General features: G+C 36.6%; 1 pseudogene; it reads right to left on the bottom strand.

Moving 5' to 3' along the window:
- Window positions 1–18,070, bottom strand: part of LOC131407284 (cytochrome P450 2C9-like) — a 556,896-nt pseudogene that overhangs the window by 59,908 nt on the left and 478,918 nt on the right.

Genomic DNA, 18,070 nt, shown 5'->3' with positions numbered 1-18,070 from the left:
TCTGGTGGCTTGCAATGTGTAAGGAAATTAATGCTTACCTTAAAATAAAACATATTTTTGGAAGTAAAGAATTAAAACATATAATTTTACAGCAAATACTCCCTGTGGATTTTGACATTTCCATTGTTTTTTTTCCTGTCAGTGTCAGAAATAGTGGAATGAAAAAATACATTTTGGGAGGGGAGAAATATTTAACCATTTTAAGGTAGAATCAAAATAGTAAAGTGGTAAAAGAAGGGGGGATGTTATTGCCCTTCTTGTTTCAGTTATTTGTTGTGATTTTTTGCCTGAAGATAAATGACAATGGGGGTGTTTTGTGAGTAGAGATTTTACTCAAGAAGTCATCTACTGTGTTTACTGTATATATATGTTTTACATATATGGTCAGATTACCCATGAAAATTAAAGTTCTCTGAGAGTGAATTACTCCTGGTGCTAAGGAAGTGGGTATGTGGTCATGATAAACATAAGTGAACAAAAGAATTATTCAGAGATGTTTTCTGGTTGGGCCAAAGTCCTTTTAAATCTCCAAAAAGTTGCTGTATGAGCCCAATGAGTGCTGCAGAATGGGAGAAATTGTTCTTCCATGAGATGCTACAGGTCCTGGCACTGCCTCTCTGGTGCCCGCTCTCTTTCTGTTTTAATAACACCAGCAGTTTCCAAACTGGGCTGGGCATTAGAATCATCTGGGATGATATTTTAAAATACAGATTTCTAGTATTTCTCAAAAAGTTACTGAATTAAAATACCAATGGAAAGCAATTTACAGATGATCCTGAAGAAGTCAGCTATTTATTGGTCCCAAGGTGGGCACTGGGGACTAATAAATTGCTCAGAAGTCAGAGATCAAGCAAGCAGGGTTCAAATTAGGGTCTGCTGTTTATTGGTTGTGGGACCCTGGGAATAAGAGTCAATTTTTGGATCTCTAAACTTCAGTTTCTTTACCTGTAAAATGGTGTAAGTAAACTTAACTTAATCGTTGATGTGATGATTAATTATAACCTGTGTATCAGATGCTCAGGGAATTGCGTGGTACTCTGGAAGCCCTCAATAAATCACAGCTATGCCAGTCATCTCATGTTTATGTATAAAATTCATAAATATTTGAATTTTTATGTGGCAGAATAAAAACATCAAAAATAGGATGATAATTGTCTGAATCAGGCACAATATGTACACCAAAAAGAGAATACTTTTCTTTGTTCACCTGCTTTCCATTTCCTAGCTCTCAAAAGTCTATGGCCCTGTGTTCACTCTGTATTTTGGCATGAGGCGCACTGTGATGGTGTATGGATATGAAGCAGTGAAGGAGGCTCTGACTCATCTGGTAGAGGAGTTTTCTGGTAGAGGCAGTTTGCCAGTGATTGAAAGACTTAATAAAGAACATGGTAGGCGTGTATGCACATGTTCAGCTTTGGTAATGGGGGCTAGGAGGATGGAAAACAGGAATTTAAGGATCTCCCCACCAGAGCTTGGCTCACTCATGAGGCTCCCAGGTGTCAGCTTCCTCCTCCTTGCCTAGGACCTCTCTTACAGTTTTGGTTTCCCCTCAAGGTAGGAATCATTTTCAGCAATGGAAAGAGATTGAGGGAGATGCAGCACTTCTCCCTTCTGACCCTGTGGAGTTTGCGGATGGGGAAGAGGAGCGCTGAGGAGAGTTCAAGAGGAAGCCCACTGCCTTGTGGAGGAGTTGAGAGAAAAGAATGTTGAGTGATGCTGTACTCTGCAACTCTGACGTTAACAACTGTTCTCATCTCTAAGGTTGTCCTGCAAACATGTCAGGGGCAGTGAAATCTGTCTTTATGGGCAGTGGTTACCAGCCCTCATGTGGAGGGGGGAGGGTTTGAAGCAGAGAGCCAAGGGAGCTTTTGTGTATCTATGCTTGTTGTGTTTGTGTACACCCATGATAGTGTATACAGAGTGAATATAAAAGGTCGTTTAATCCTGTTCTTCCCCAGGTTTCTTTATTTTCAAATCATTACATCACAAATGTAGAAGGCTGAGGGTCGGCCCCGTGGCTTAGCGGTTAAGTGCGCACGCTCCGCTATGCGGCCCAGGTTCGGATCCTGGGCATGCACTGACGCACCGCTTCTCCGGCCATGCTGAGGCTGCGTCCCACATACAGCAACTAGAAGGATGTGCAGCTATGATGTACAACTATCTACTGGGGCTTTGGGGGAAAAAATAAATAAATAAAATTAAAAAAAAAACGTAGAAGGCTGAGTATCATTTTTCAAAGAGTTAAAGAGCGATGTTTTTCCCATAGCATAAATGGGTTACCTATTCCAGAACATTTCACCAGGGAAAACTTGTCAAGTGGACAGCGTGGGGATGATCTCATGACATCCTTATGGAGCATGAAACAAGTGACGTGTACTCTCACTTTATTGACTGTATTTGTATAGTCATCCTCACTGACACATCTGAGAGTTTCTTGCAAGGCCCCTTCCTACAATTCCCATCAGGAATGATGCCTATCTGTGGTTTTAATTGCCTGGGTATCTCTTAGTGCAGCCCTCATCAATTGTGATTTCCCTGTAAACACATGATTATTTTAAAACTATCAGCATGTGTTACTTACTGGATTGATTTTTATAGATTTTAAGAAATATGTGCTACCACGTTATTCTGCAGAATTCGCAAATGTGAGGTTATAACATGAGTTTTTAAATTTTACTTAGCTAGATTTAAAGTGTTAATAATAATGCTTCACCCTGTATTCCCTAACTATAAGTTGTGTCTAAGGGGAACAGAAGGGTTCACTTTTGAGAATTCTGCCTTCAGGAGCCCTACTACGTTCTCCTAGTGAAGACTAGAGAAAAATTCTCTCTTGCTTCTGGCAGGGGAAGGGAAAAATAGCCATTTTGAAATAGGCCCAGGGCATTCTGCTCTTCTTAACAAGACCTGCTCTCAAGAGAAACTGTGTTCCAGAAACCTACCTACTGATATTTTATGAGAACCTAAGCAACCTTGGGAAAGATAAATATACTCATCTACCCTTATTCATGGTTTCACTTTCCATGGTTTCAATTACCCACAGTCAACCATGGTCCAAAAACATTAAATGGAAAGTTCCAGAAATAAACAATTCCAAACTTGTAAATTGTGCAGTGTTTTAAGGAGAGTGATGAAATCTGTTCCATTTCACTCCATCCTGCCCAGGACACGAATCATCTTTTTGTCCAGTGTCTCCACACTGTATATGATACCTGTCTGCTAGTCACTAAGTAACCATCTTGGTTATCAGATCAACTATTGTGATATTGTAGTACTTGTGTTCAAGTAACCCTTATGTTACTTAATAATGGCACCAAGGCACAAGAATAGTGATGCTGGCAATTCAGATATTCTCTTATTATGCCTAATTTGTAAATTAAACTTTATCATATGTATGTATGTATGTATAGGAAAAAATATAGTATATATAGGGTTTGATACTATCCATGGTTTCAGGCATCCATTGGGGTTCTTTGAATGTGTCCCCTGCAGATAATGAAGCACTACTGTACCCAACTCCAGACTCCGCTAACTTTCCTGTCTCACCTGAGGCGGGGGATTGAGAAGTACTTGGAAATGTCACAATTCAGGGGCACAGGCTCACTAAATACTAAGACTTATTCTCAAGACTATAGAGTACTTCCCCTACCCCAATATTTTATCACCATATTACTAAAAACCTATTTACTGCAGTTTCTTTTACTCCGTGCATCATGTCTGGCTTTCAGCAAAGAACTACAAGATATGCTTCAAGGCCAAAACACACAATTTAAAGAGACAGAGCAAGCATTAGAACCATATTCAGATTTGGCAGGGATGTTGGAATAATCATAGCAGGAATTTAAGATAACTATGATTAATATACTGAGCTCTCTAGGGGCAAAGTAGATCATATGCACGAAGAGATGGGTAATGTAGCCAGAGAGACGGCAATTCTAAGAAGGATTCAAAAGAAATGCTAGCATCAAAAAACTGTAATAGAAATGAAGAACATTTAATGCATATTACTAAATGGAAAAAAGCCAACCTTAAAAGGCTACATATTGTATGATTCCAACTACATGACATTCAGGAAAAAGGTAAAACTACAGAAAGCAAAAAGATTAGTTGTTGACAGGCATTAGAGGGAGAGAGAGATGAGTAGGTATAGCATAGAGGATAAGATTTTTAGGGCAGTGAAATTATTCTGTATAATACTATCTTGCTGTATACATGTTATTATACATTTGTCGAAACCCATAGAACATGCAACATCAAGAGTAAACCCTAATGTGAACTGTGTATTTCAGCTGATTATGATGTATCAATGTTGGTATCGATTGCAACTAATATACTAGTCTTGTGCAGAATGTTTATGGTGAGGAAGTCTCTCCATGGCTGGGGGGAAGGAGTATACAGGAACACTCTATACTTTCTACTAAATGTTGCTCTGAACCTAATACTATATTTTAAATGAAATTACCACTTTAATTTTCAATTTTTCCCCCCAAAATAACAGGTACCTTGGGTTAGAAGGGTATAAACACAGACAGTGAATGTGAATGGGGTATTGGAAAAACCATTATTACATTAGACATGATGGGATGATCAATTCATGTTGCAGGGAAAAGCAATGTGTTGATTTTATGTATGCTGAATTTACCTGATTAGGTAATTTTCATTTAAGTTTTGCTTTAGAGATTATCGTTTCCTCTTACCTCAAAGACAAAGACTTTTATGTGTATATTTTATAGATATTTAAAAAATATTTCCAATTCTTTTGATCTCACTTTTATCCTGAGCTGTGCTCCCTGCAATGTGATCTGCTCCATTATTTTCCATAATTATTTGATTACAAAGATCAGAATTTTCTAAATTTGATGGAAATATTCAACAATAACATCAGGACTCTGTAATCCCCATGGATCCAACGAAGACCAAGATCCTTTCTTTCTGAGAAAACATTTATGCTCCTTTCTCCAACAAGTCCAAAATTCTGTATGGACCAAGCTGTGAAATGCATGTTTGAATACGATAGTCCTGCCCAGAGCTTAGTGTCATGGAGTGAACATCTGGGAAAAATAGCCAACCGTTTATTTTACAAACAAGTAAACAAATGCCCAAGCATAGAGCTGGAATTGAAGTTCATTGGCTCCCTGTCCAGTAGTTTCTCAATTAAACCCCAAAGACCAGTTTCTCTAAAGTGTCTTGGTGACTGCCCTAAAAGCATGCCCATTGCACTCAATAGCCATCCAAGCCCTTGGTGAAATGCATTCATTACCCACGAGGCTTGTCACGCAATAACATTTAATAACCTCTTCATTACATTGACAATAATATCCTAATTTAGGATATCAAGGAGGGAGAAAGTTTGAGAGCACAGACAGTGCCAGGAAATTCTGGATAGAGTCGGGGTGTTTGATGCTTCAGCTGGGATCATAGCTGACAAGATAACCAGTTTGGTGATGACAAAATGATTGAGTTTTGAGTGATGTCAGCAACACGGAGGAGTGAGATGCTCCATTTATCTTTCCTCCTTTGAACTGCAACTAAATTGATATTCATTGATGAAGGTAGGATACCCAAACAGCACAACAGAGTGCCTGAGAGACCCACACAGTTATACATTTTTAGGTGGGTGGACTGATTCCATGCGAAGTGGTGGACGTAGGTGAGCACACGCCTTTGCTTCCCTGGCAGCCCTGTGCATGTGCATGTGTTCTTTCCTGGACAATGTGAGCACCCATAGTACTGCTGCAGCCTCGAAAGTGGGACTATGCTTAAGTGAAACTGTGGGAAGGAGTGGTGGCAGCCCTGGGCCTGTGTGGAAACAATTTCTTGGCCAGTGGGAGAGCCCATCCTGCTGCTGCAGTCCCAATGAGTGGTCCATGCTCAGACCCCACGACGAAGCCCTGCCCACCAAGCATAGCGGCTCGTGTGAGTATAAGAAGACATGGAAGTACATATATGTGTGCATGCAAACACAGCCAGTGTGAGTGTCCATAGTACCACTGCAGCCCCTCAAGTGAGAATACACCTTTGCACAGTGGAAAACCTGAGCCCATGTGCAAACACTTTCCCTGCTGGTGGGAGCACCCACTGTACCCACACAACTTCCAGCAGATGGGGTGGGATCAGAAACATGGCTCCTGCTTCCCTGCAATGAAAACAGGTGGAATCGGTGACCTGATACTACCACAAATGCACTAGGAAAAGATTAGTTCACCAAACACCATGAGAAACTAAAGCAACAATTCAGAGCAGAAGCAAAATGGCAAATCTCTAGAACCTGAACCTGAAATCACAGAATTATACAATCTAAATGACAGACAATGCAAAATAGCTGTGATAAAGAAGCTAAGGAGTTAAAAGAAAACTTAGAAAGATAATTCAATGAGCTCAGGAAATAAATTAATGAGAAGAAGGAATACTTCACCAAAGAGATTGAAATTATTTAAAAAATAAAAGCAGAAATTCTGGATATGAAGAACAGAATTAATGAGATAAAAATTAATCTAGAATCTTTAAAAAATAAAGCTGAAATTATCGAGGAAATAACTACTGATTTAGAGGATAGAAACATAGAAATGCTTCAGATGGAGCAGGAGAGAGAACTAAGATTTAAAGAAAATGAAACAGTCCTTCAAGAAATTCCTGACTAAAGAAAGGCAACATAAGGATTATGGGTATTCCAGAGAAAGAAGAAAAGGAGAAAGGAGAAGATAACTTGTTCAAAGAAATAATAGTTGAGAAATTCCCAAACCTGGGGAAGGAACCAGACTTACAAACACATGAAGCCAATAGAACTCCTAATTACCTCAATGCTAAAAGACCTTCTCCAAGGCATATAATAGTAAAGCTGACAAAAGTCAATGACAAAGAAAAACTATTAAGGGCATCAAGGTAGACAAAAATAACCTACAAATGAATCTCTATCAGGCTTTCAGCAAATTTCTCAACAGAAACCTAACAGGGTAGAAGAGAATGGAATGATATATTCAAAATACTGAAAGACAAAAACTTTCAGCCAAGAATACTCTATCCAGCAAAAGTATCCTTCAGATATGATGGAGAAATGAAAGCTTTCCCAGATTAAAAAAAGCTGAGGGAGTTTATTGCCACTAGACCTCCCCTACAAGAAATGATTAAGGAATCCCTAATACCTGAAACAAAAAGACAAAGATCTACAAAGCTTTGAACAAGGAGATAAATAGACAAACACAATCAGAAAACTGCAGTTCTCTGTCAGAACAGAGTAGCAAATACTTAATTATAACTTAAAAGATAAAAGGGAGGAAAGCATCAAAAGTAACTATGAACACTTCAACTTAGTGACAAAATCACAATACAAAACAGAATAATGTGTGACAACAAGAACTCAGAAGGGGAAGAGAAAAGTGATGGAACCTGCTTATGCTAATTGAGATCAAAGGCTATCAGAAAACGGACTATCTCATCAGTGAGATTTTTCGTACAAACCTCAGGGTAACCACTAAACAAAAAGTCAGAGCAGAGCTACAATTCGCAAAAGAGAGGAAACCTCCACAGAAAACCACCAAAATGAAATGGCAGACATAAATACAAAGGAAGAGAAACATTGGAAACATAGAACAACCAGAAAACAAGAGATAGAATGGCAGTATTAAGCCCTCATATATCAATAATCACTCTAAATATAAATAGATTGAGTTCTCCAATCAAAAGACACATAGTAGCTGGATGGATTAGAAAACAAGACCCAACAATATGTTGCCTCCAGGAAAGCATCTCAGCTCTGAAGACAAACATAGGCTCAGAGTGAAGGGATGGAAGAAGATATTGCAAGCAAATGGCAAACAAAAGAACGCAGATGTTGCTCTACTTATATCAGACAAAGTAGACTCCGAGATAACAAAATGAGAGACAAATAGGGGCAATATATAATGATAAAAGGGACTTTCCACCAAGGGGACATAACACTTCTAAATATATATGCACCCAGCACAGGAGCAACAAAGTACATAAAACAACTATTAAGAGACCTAAAGGGAGAAATGAACAGCAATACAGTAATACTAGGGGACCTCAACACCCCACTTACATCAAAGGATAGATCATCCAGACAGAAAGTCAACAAGGAAATAGTGGATTTAAATGAAACACTTGATCAGATGGACTTAAAAGACATATATAGAGCATTCCATCCCAAAACAGAATACACAGTCTTCTTATGTGTACCTGGAACATTGTCAAAGATAGACCATATGTTGGTAAGCCTTAATAAATTTAAGAAGATCGAAATCATATCAAGCATCTTTTCTGACCACAATGCTATGAAGCTAGAAATCACTTACGAGAAAAAAGCCGGGAAAGTCACAAATACGTGGAGACTAAACAACATGTTACTGAACAACCATTGGATCAATGAAGAAATCAAAAGAGAAATAAAAAAATACCTGGAGACAAATGAAAATACATCATACCAACTCAGGTGGAATGCAGCAAAGGCAGTATAAGAGGGAAATTCAAAGCAGTACAGGCCCACCTCAGCAAGTAAGAAAAATATCAAATAAGTAATCATAAACAGCACCTAACATAACTAGACAGAGAGGAACAAATGAAGCTCAAAGTCAGAAGAAGGAGGTAAATACTAAAAATTAGAGCAGAAATAAACGAAATAAAAACTAAAAACAAAAGCAAAAACACTAGAAAGAATCAATGGATCTAAGAGTTGGTTCTTTGAGAAGATAAACTAAATTGACAAACACATTAGCCAGACTCGATAAGAAAAAAAGAGGGAAGGCTCAAATAAATAAAATTAGAAATGAAAGAGGAGAAATTACCCCAGATACTGCAGAAATACAAAGGATTATAACAGAATACTATGAAAAGCTCAATGCCAACAAATTAGATAACTGAGAAGAAATGGATAAATTATTAGATACATAAAACCTCCCAAAACTGAATAAAGAAGAAATAGAGAATCTGAATAGACCAATCACAAGTAAAGAGTTTGAAATAGTATTCAAAAACCTCACAAAAAAACAAAAATCCAGGACCACATGGCCTCTCTGAAGAATTCTACCAAGCATTCAAATAAGATTTAGTACCCATCCTTCTCAAACTCTTCCAAAAAATTGAAGAAGACAGAACACTTTCTAACTCATTCTATGAGGCCAACATTACCCTGATACCCAAACCAGCCAAGGACAGCACAAAGAAGGGAAATTACAGGCTAATATTGCTGATGAACATAGATGCAAAAATCCTCAACAAAATATTGGCAAACCGAATACAGCACTACATTAAAAGGATCATATACCGTGATCAGGTGAAATTCATTCCAGGGAGGCAGGGATGGATCAACATCCACAAATAATCAACGGGATACACCACATTAACAAAATAAGGTATAAAAATCACACGATCCTCTCAATAGATGCAGAAAAAGCATGTGACAAGATCCAACACATATTTATGATAAAAACTCTCAATAAAAGGGTTATAGAAGGAAAGTAGCTCAACATAATAAAGCTAGATATGACAAACTCATCATATTTTATGATGAAAAACTAAAAGCCATCCCTCTGAGAACAGGAACTAGACAAAGGTTCCCACTCTTGCCACTTCTATTCAACATAGTTCTACAGGTTTTGGCCAGAGCAATTAGGCAAGAAAAAGAAATAAAAGTAATCAAAAATTGAAAGGGAGAAACGAAATTCTCACTGTTTGCAGATGACATGATTCTGTATATAGCAAATGCTAAAGAATCAATCAGAAAACTATTAGAAATAACAACTACAGCAAAGTTGGAGGGTATAAAATCAACTTATAATAATCGATTGCATTTCTATACACTAATACAAACTAGCAGAGAGAGAAATCAAGAATACAATCGCATTTACAATCACAACAAAAAGAATAAAACATCTAGGAGTAAATTTATCCAAAGAGGTGAAAGAACTCTACATTGAAAACTATAAGATATTATTGAATGAAATTAAAGAAGATATAAATAAATGGAAAGATATTCCATGTTCATGAGTTGGAAGAATAAACATAGTTAAAAAGTCCATATTACGTAAAGCAATCTACAGATTCAATGCAATCCCAATCAGAGTCCCCATGACATTCTTCACGGAAATAGAACAAAGAATCCTAAAATTTATACAGAACAACAAAAGATGCCAAACAGCCAAAGCAATCAAGAGAAAAAAGAACAAAGCAGGCGCATCAGAATCCTGGACTTCAAAATGCACTACAAAGATATAGTAATCAAAACAGCATGGAAGTGGAACAAAAACAGACACACAGATCAATGGAACAGAATCGAAAGCCCAGAGATGAAACCACACATAAATGGTCAGCTAATATTTGACAAAGGAGCCAAGAGCATACAATGGAGAAAAGAAAGTCTCTTCAATAAACAGTGTTGGGAAAACTGGACAGCCACATGCAAAAAAACAAAAGTAGACCATAATCTGACACCATACACAAAAAATTAACTCAAAATGGATTAAAGACTTGAAGGTAAGACCTGAAACCATAAAACTTCTACAAGAAAATATAGGCAGTACACTCCTGAGATCAGTATTAGCAGCATCTTTTTGAATACCATGTCTAATCAGGCAAGGGAAACAAAAGAAAAAATAAACAAATGGGACTATATCAGACTGAAAAGCTTCTGCAAGGCAGAGGAAACCATGAAAAAAACAAAAAGACAACGCACCAACTGGGAGAAGATATTTGCAAATAATATACCTGACAAGGGGTTAATTTCCAAAATATATAAAGAACTCATACAACTCAACAACACAAAAACAAACCACCCAATAAAAATGGGCAGAGTTTATGAACAGACATTTCTCCAAAGAAGATATTCAGATGGCCAACAGAGACATGAAAAGAGATGTTCAACATCACTAATTATTAGGGAAATGTAGATCAAAACTACAATGAGATATCACCTCACACCTGACAGAATGGCTATAAATACCAAGACAAAAAATAACAAATATGACAGAGGATGTGGAGAAAAGGGAATCCTCATCTACTGCTGGTGGGAATGAAAACTGGTGCAACCATTATGAGAAATAGTATGGCGATTTCTCAAAAAATTAAAAATAGAAGTACCATATGATCCAGCTATCCCACTACTGGGTATTTATCCAAAGAACTTGAAACCAACCATCCAAAGATATTTATGCACCTCTATGTTCATTGCAGCATTATCCACAATAGCCAAGACATGGAAGCAACCCAAGTGCCCTGCTACAGATGGATGGATAAAGAAGATGTGGTATTAATATATAATGGACTACTACTCAGCCATACAAAAAAGACAAAATCATCCCATTTGCAACAAGATGGATGGAACTTGAGGGGATGATGTTAAGTGAAATAAGCCAGACATAGAAAGACAAATACTGCATGATTTCACCATTGGTGGAAGGTAAACACATAGATGAAGGGAATAGATTAGTGGTTACCAGAGAGGAAGTGGGCTGGAGGGTGGGCAAAAACGATAAAGGGGCACATATGCATGGTGACAGATAAAAATTAGACTAATTTTTTTCTCAACACTAATTACTGGTGTTGAGCTCGACACAGTCTATTCAGAAATTGATAAATAATAATGTACATCCGAAATTACATAATGATATCACCCTTTATGATCTCAATATAATACATTGAAAAAAATTGAGTTTTATTGTGTATGAACCATCAACAAACATCACAATTTTGCCCTGTGCTTAGCTGCATTGTCCTGCACTCTGCATAAATGATAGTTATGAGATACTAGATAAGTCATTTTACCTCTCTGGTACAGTTACCTATTACATTGTGTAAGACAGTGACCTAAAATGCAATGTTGGGTTTGTGGTATATTCATGCCCCTCAGTTCTAAATTACTAATTCTACTTTCAAAGCTACTTGCTATAACTAGAGACAGCTGGTTTTAACTTTGTGCTCCACATCAGGTTACCCATACTCCCTTAAGTTCTGTACTCATCACACAAAATATGAATCATAGCAGTTCATGCCATTCTATATCTGAAGGTTGTAGGAAAGAATTGATGTAGAAAATGAGAAAATAGATATGAACATGCTTTTATACTATAGAAACTATGTATGAGCTTAGGAAATGGTTATCGTATTCGATTACCTGATCAGAGCTTTCTTCTTCATCTTTCAATCAGCATAAAGAATTATTTTGTATGTACAGTAAAACCTATATGTGCAGTATAAAGACTGTCTTTTATTCATCTTTGTAGCTCCAGTTTCTAACCATGACTTTGATATGGTATATTTTTCTCCATTGAATGGTTTTATTCATTAAAGGTTTTTTTCTCTTTTAGATCTGCAATAATTTTCCTGCTCTCATTGATTATTTCCCAGGAACTTATGACAAGTTTCTTAAAAATTATGCTAACTTAAAAAGTTGTATTTTGGAGAAAATAAAAGAACATTAAAAATCCCTGGACAGTAACAATTCTCGGGAACTCCTTGAATGTTTTCTGATCAAAATGGAACAGGTAAAATGTTAATGATAGCTCACTTATTTGATTGCTTTTGCATTTTGTGATTCATTGACTAGTTCTACAGTTAATAGTGTGATGGTTAATTCTATGGGTCAACTTGACTAGGCTAAGGCATGATCAGATGGCTGGTAAAACATTATTTCTGAGTCGTCTGTGAGGATGTTTCTGGAAGAAATTAGCATTTCAATCAGTAGACTGAGTAAAGAAGATCACCCTCATCAATGTAGGTGGGCATTATACAATCTGTTGAAAGCCTGAATAGAACAAAAAGGCAGAGGAAGGGTGAATTTGCTTTTTGCTTGAGCTGGGGCATCCATTTTCTCCAGTTCTTGAACATTGGCTCCCCTGGTTCTCAGGCCTTTGGACTCAGACTGAATTATGCCATTGGTTTTCCTGGTTCTCCAGCTTCAGACAGCAGATCATGGGGGTCTCGGCCTCCATAATGTTGTGAGCCAATTGCTATAATAGTAAATCAATTTCTCTCTCTATCTCTCTAAATATATATATATATATGTATATATATATCACGTATTGGTTCTGTTTCTCTGGAGTACCCTGACTAATACAGTAGGGATTTTTATTGGTCAGGCAAGTACTTCTGTAAAAGCACCTTAAACAGTTATGGTGAGCATGGATCTCTACTGAGAATCATGGAAGATTTTAATGTGAATTGTTAAATAATTAGATAAATAAATAATTAGAATACATGGATCCTTTTTGTTAAGTTTTGATAATCTACCTGAGGAGAAATAGAATGCACACCTCAGGTGAAGTGGGAATGTTGCAAGCAGAATAGTAAATACAGAATATCAATCCATACAATGAAGATGGAAATGATCATTGTATCATTTGTATGATTTATAGAGCAGTGAGAAGAAGGGCTTAACCTAGGGGGTTTCCTGCATGTCATGACGTTTGATGCAGATTTTGAAATACTTGAACTGAGGGACATGGTAGGGAATTTCAGATAGGTTGAATAATGTCTAAGGAGGTTAAAAGGTGTATTTGGCAAAGAGAATAGTGAGATGGAAGAGAGAAGACTTCCTTTAGTCTAACCAAAAATGAATTTGGGCAGATATGGTGCTGGAGGTTCGTGTCTCTCAAGTAACCTGTAAGCCTGAATGTTGGCATGGAAAGTTTTAATTTGATTAGGTAGATGTATGAGCCAGAACTAGTATGGAATGAGGATAATTATTAGAGAAAATTAACCTGGGAGTTTGTATAATGATCTGTATGTTGAGGACTGAACTCAAGGACCAATTGGCAGATATTTCTTGTCATTAGATTGTTTTGATGAGTCTGGACCATGGAAACAGAGGAATCTGACATAAAATCAAGATTATGCATCTTGTCATATTCATGGATTTTAGGAAGAGAATGAACTGTGCAGTCCCATGGAAGTCTAAGTTGAAGCAACAGTTTAAAGGAAATGTATCAGGTAAAATTAGGAAATGAAGAATGGTACACCTGATAAAGACATTGAATTTGATTAGAGTTTGTGTCAGAGGAGACTTATAGAGAGCAGTTTTAGTAAAGAGGGGAGGAGGGAGCCAAATTATAGGGACTTGCATTGGAAATCTCACTTATGAAACCAGATGTTCTATATGAGAAGCTTAACAAAAGAAGGTATGATTTGGATGGTGAATTTGAATAATGGTATGGTCAAGTTTAAAATCAATGTGAGAAGGGTAAGCTAGATACCATAAGTACATCTATGTAGGTGCAAGTTCCTCACTGAACTGAGGAGAGGCAGAATCCTGAACACACTGAAAAGATCTAATTCTGGAGAAGGAAATTCCTTCCTCTGAGGCCAGTATTATTTATTCAAGCACTTTGTCGCAGTAGGAAGAAATGAAAAATAAGTTACGGCAAAGTGGGAAGTGAGTCAAAGATGCTGAAGGAGAAGACATTCAAAGAATTATCCATGGGATTTGAGCTGGACTGTTCAAATCATTTGTTTGAGATTGAGTACAGTGAAGGAGATGGAATTGTTTGAAGAAACTGGAGGGAAGAAGTACATTATCCCCACGGTCTACCTTTTCTCCAGCTAGGACAATGATTTTTATTCTTCTGTGGGTCGAGTTACTTTGAGAATTTGATTAAAGGTGTTGACACCTTCCCAAAAGGATGTACCTACATGAGTTTTTGGTGCATTACATGCATTTAGGAGGGGATTCCTTAATGCTTTGAAGCCACTTCTTTAATCACAGGTTACGGATGTCTGTAAAGTCATTGGTGTTTCAATTACAAACGGCTATTTCCTCAATACTGTATTTAAAACAGCATTGTTTCTCTGGCTTTAGTACATTATTTAGAGTTTAGCTTAAGTTTTTAGTTGTAGCTTTATTAAGACATGTTCACATGCCATACAATTCACCCATTCAATGTATACAATTCAATTGTTTTCAGTGTATTCACAGTTTTGCAACCATTGCTATTATCAATTTCTGAATATTTTCATCACCCCAAAAAGAAACCCCATATCTTTTAGCAGTCATCTCCCATTTCCCCCAACCATCGCAGCCCTAGGAAATCACTAAGGTACTTTCTGTCTCTATAGGTCTGCTATTCTGGATACTTCATATACTTGGAATTTATAATAAATGATCTTTCGTGTCCCGCTTCTTTCACTTAGAATATTGTTTTCAAGATTCATTGATGTTGTAGGATGTATTAGTACTTCATTCCTTTTTATGGCTGAATAATATTTCATTTTTGGATATACTACATTTATTTATCCATCATCAGTGGATGGACATTTGGATTGTTTCCATCTTTTCATGATTATGGATAATGCTACTATTAACATTCATGTACAAGTTCTTGTGTGAATATATATTCTCAATTCTTTTAAGTATATTCCTAGGAGTGGAATTGCTGAGTCATAAGAGAATTCTACGTTAACTTACTGAAAAAACAGCAAACTGTTTTCCACAGTGGCTGCATCATTTTACTTTCTCACTAGCAAGGCATAAGTGTTCCAGTTTCTCCACATCCTCACCAACAATTATTATCTGTCCTTTTGATCATAGGTGTCCTGGTGTTGTGAAGAGGTGTCACATTGTGATTTGGTTTGCATTTCCCTGATTGTTAATGATGTTGAGCATCTTTTGCTATGCTCACTGGCCATTTGTATACCTTCTTTGTAGAAATATCTATTCAATCCTTTGCTTAATTTTGAATTGGGCCATTTGTCTTTTTATTATTGAGTTGTAAAACTTCTTATATATTCGAGATATAAGATCTTTATTAGATATATCATTTGCAAATATTGTCTCTCATTTTTTGGATTGTCTTTTTACATTCTTGATGCTGTCCTTTGAAACACAAAAATTTTTGATTTTAATGAAGTTCAATTCATCATTTTTTTTTTGTTTCTCAATTGCTTAATCCAAGGTCGTAAAGAGTTACACCCATGTTTTCTGTATACTTTAAACTTTTAAGTTTAGGTCTTTGATCTGTTTTGAGTTAAATTTGTATATTCTGCAAGGTGTGGGTCCAAATTCATTATTTTGCATGTTGATATCCTATTGTCCCAGCACCATTTGTTGAAAACACTGTTCGTTCTCCATGAACAGTTTTAGCACAATTGAAAAAAATCATCTCGCTATAAATACGAGGGTTTTTATGTCTAATAGACCTAATATTCCATTGAACTGTATGTCTATCTTTATACTGGTACCACAATGTCTTAATCATAGTAGCTTGGTAGTTAAGTTTTGAAATTGAGAATTGTGAGCTGTCCAAATTTGTTCTTCTCTTTCAAGATTATTTTGGTTATTCTGGGTCCCTTGAGTTTTCATAAGAATTTTAGGATCAGCTTGTCAATTTCTGAAGAGAAGCCATCTGAGACTTTTATTGGAATTATGTTAAATTTGTATATAAATTTGTGAAGTATTGTCATCTTAACCATATTAAGTCTTATCATAGAGGAATATGAGATGTCTTTCCATTTATATAGTTCTTCTTTAATTTCTTTGAACAGTTTTTTATATAGCCCAGGTTATTTTTTTTAAAACACTTTATATTTTTAGAGCTGTTTTAGGTTTATAACAAAATTGAGAGGACTGTATAGAGATATCTCATTCGCTCCTACCCCTACACATTCATAGCCTCCCCCATTATCAGCATCATTCACTAGAATAGTACAATTTTTACCAAGGGTGAACCTACATGGACACATCGTAACCACCCAAAGACCACAGTTTGCCTCAGGGTTCACTCTTGGTGTTGTACATTCTATGGGTTTGGACAAATGTACAGTGATATATACCCATCATTATAATATCATACAGAGCATTTTCAATGCCTTAAAATACTCTGTGTTCTGACTATCCACCCTCCCCCCATCCCTGGCAACCCCTTATCTCTTTATTGTGTCCATAGTTTTGCCTTTTCCAGATATCATATAGTTGAAATCACACAACATGTAGCCTTTCTAGATTGGCTTCTTTCACTTAATAATATGCATTTAAGTTTCCTCTGTGTCTTTTCATGGCTTCATATGACATCTTGGATGCATTCAAGTTTTGGCAATTATGAATAAAGCTGCTATAAAAAATCCAAGTGCAGGTTTTTGTGTGGACAAGGTTTTCAACTCCCTTGGGTAAGTACCAAGGAGCATGATTGCTGTATCATATGGTAAAAGTAGGTTTAGTTTTGCAAGAAACTGCCAAACTGTCTTCCTAAGAGGCTATAGGATTTTGCGTTTCCACCAGCACTGCATAAGACTTTCGTTGCTTCACATGTTCCCTCACATTTGGTGTTGTCAATGTTTCAGATGTTGGCCATTCTAATAGGTGTATAGTGGTATCTCACGGTTGTTTTTTTTTTTTTTTAATTTTTTGTTTATTGCAGTAACATTGGTTTATAACATTGTAAAAATTTCAGGTGTACATCATTATACTTCTCTTTCTGCATAGATTACATCATGTTTACCACCCAAATACTAACTACAACCCATCACCACACACATGTACCGAATTATCCCTTTCACCCTCCTCCCTCCCCTCTTCCCCACTGGTAACCACCAATCCAATCTCTGTCCCTATGTGTTTGTTTATTGTTGTTATTATCTACTACTTAATGAAGGAAATCATACGGTATTTGACCTTCTCCCTCTGACTTATTTCACTTTGCATTATACCCTCAATGTCCATCCATGTTGTCACAAATGGCTGGATCTCATCGTTTCTTATGGCTGAGTAGTATTCCATTGTGTATCACTGTTGTTTTAATTTTCATTTCCCTGATGACATATGATGTTGAGCATCTTTTCATATGCTTATTTGACATTTGTATATTTTCTTTGGTGAGGTATCTGTTAAGGTCATTGGTGCCATCAGACCAGTTATAATGTCTTTTAAGGGATTTAGTTGTCTAGGTACCTGTTAGGGCAAAACTTATCAGGTGTGGTTTCTCTTTAAATAAAAATTAGCAACATAAATTTCTTTAATTACTAATATTTGTTTTGTTCTATATATTTTAAGGAAAGAGATACTATGTAACAATTCTGGAATATATACAGATACCAGGGCATAAAATTTCAATCACTGCTTCCCCTTTCTTCACTG

Source organism: Diceros bicornis, chromosome 6 (assembly GCF_020826845.1).
Source record: "Diceros bicornis minor isolate mBicDic1 chromosome 6, mDicBic1.mat.cur, whole genome shotgun sequence".
NCBI lineage: Eukaryota > Metazoa > Chordata > Mammalia > Perissodactyla > Rhinocerotidae > Diceros > Diceros bicornis.
Note: the sequence above shows the minus strand (reverse complement) of the source record. Positions and strands in the feature narration are given on the sequence as shown.